The 2,050-nt window shown below is 27.2% G+C and overlaps 1 long non-coding RNA gene across 1 annotated transcript in view; it reads right to left on the reverse strand.

The window, feature by feature from the left end:
- The window catches only part of LOC138372240 (uncharacterized), a 10,361-nt gene extending 9,306 nt beyond the window's left edge, over positions 1 to 1,055 (reverse strand). The window contains exons 1-2 of the long non-coding RNA XR_011230763.1: positions 910 to 1,055; positions 107 to 213 (exon numbers count right to left, since the gene is read on the reverse strand). This is a non-coding gene — a long non-coding RNA (uncharacterized lncRNA). The remainder of the gene's footprint in view (positions 1 to 106; positions 214 to 909) is intronic.
- Between the last annotated feature and the right edge of the window lie 995 nt (positions 1,056 to 2,050).

Genomic DNA, 2,050 nt, shown 5'->3' on the forward strand with positions numbered 1-2,050 from the left:
ATATATATATATATATATATATATATATATATATATATATATATATATATATATATATATCGGACAATTAGTAAAAAAAAAAAAAAAAAAATTTAAATTATTTTACCTTGTACCTAGATCCACCAGGCCTGTTTGGTGCATGTTTCAGTACTTCAGAAATCTGGAAGGTCACATCCTCCTCCTCAACTTTTGGATGTGCGTTGATAGATGATTCTGTAAAATTAAGTTATTTATATAATAATAAATTCAGTATAACAATAATATTCTGTAAAATTAAAAGTAATTTATACTTCAATCAGATAAAACTCTCCAGAGATGGTGATACACAACATATAAAGGACAAGTTTCAGAACAAAATATGGATTTAGGATTAAGGTTTTGTACATGTAGGTAGCACATGAGAAAATAAGTTGAAGGTGATCAAGTTTATATTAACATGTTAATGGCTTTGTTAAGGCTTTGCAAGAATGAAAAAATATTAATAATATAATATCACCTACCAATTAATTGTACATCGTTTATAAGTCAATTATTTGCATTATTATTATTCAATACTAATGATATAAAAATGCATTTTGTAATCTACTATTTATGCAAGTATTAAGCACAGAATCATGAAATAAACTGCAAAATACTGTAATGGATAAACCAATTAAGTTTACATTTTCCTATAGCTAAGTCAGTCAGTTCTATTAGCAGCAGAGAACAATTATGCCCAACCTCTATTAAATGAAACAATCTTAAGAGCAAGTGATAGAAATATAATCATTTATGCTTGGGAAAATATTATGGAATGGTTCCAAATATGAAAAATATTAAGTTTTTTGGTTAAAATTTTTTAACTTAAAATTTAAATTTTTAAGTGAATTTTAAACTTTAAAAAAATGATTTAATTTTTTGATTACTTACTTAAAATAACATTATATAGTTCTTGTTTTTGTAGAAATGACAATTTCTTCTTTTGCCCTTCCAGACTGTATAGTGACCACAGGCCGTTTGTTCATATCTTCATTATTCTTCGAACCGTGGTTGCACAATCAGACCCACGTACACTGGTTAAAGCATCACCTAAAAGCAACAACAAAAATGTAGTACACTGACGAATTTTGAAAATATATATATATATATATATATATATATATTATATATATATATATATATATATATATATATATATATATATATATATATATATATATATATATATATATATATATATATATATATATATATATATATGTCGTACCTACCCAGCAAACACAAATCATCTACACAACGTTCGCCTATCTCTTCCCATAGGTGTGGGAATGATTTGCATTGAGAATGGTGCAGGAGAGCCTTTGAGAAACTTTTACTCAAAAAATCCAAACACAAAGGTTTAATTATAAATTGTTTTTCTACAATTATTTTCTTCCAAATGTAAAACAAATAGTTTTTACATGTTTAAATATAAAATTTATGGTGTTTTTTTGTAAAATTCATTAATAAATTGTGAATGATATATATTGGCTGAGTGAAACCTTTAAAATCCATTTAGTTATAATATGAACAGAAAAAAGTAGTTTTCCAAATTTTCTAAAAATCGCTCTTTTTAACACAATTTGACTCCTTATGCATTCCACTAAACACTAATATCATGTTTAAATATATAATTTATGTATTATTCCCTAAGATAATTTATATAAATTATAAAAGTTGCTGGAAAGTGGTGAGAAAGAATCTGAAAACGTTTTGTTGTCTTATATTGGCGTGTTCTTATTAACTAGAGTGAGTAAGAGTGAGCGAGAGTGGGTAAGAGTGAGTAAGAGTGACTGAAGGTGAGTGAGAGTGCCAGAGAGTGTGTAAGTGTGAGTAAGAGTGAGTATAAGTAAGAGTGACTGAGAGTGAGTAAGAGTGACAGAGTAAGAGTGAGAGTAAGGGTGACAGAATGAGTAAGAGTGAGAGTAAAGTGATTGAGAGTAAGGGTGAGTATGAGAGTAATAGTGATTGAGAGTAAGAGTGATTGAGAGTTAGTGAGAGTAAGAGTGATTGAGAGTAAGAGTGATTGAGA

Source organism: Procambarus clarkii, chromosome 38 (assembly GCF_040958095.1).
Source record: "Procambarus clarkii isolate CNS0578487 chromosome 38, FALCON_Pclarkii_2.0, whole genome shotgun sequence".
NCBI lineage: Eukaryota > Metazoa > Arthropoda > Malacostraca > Decapoda > Cambaridae > Procambarus > Procambarus clarkii.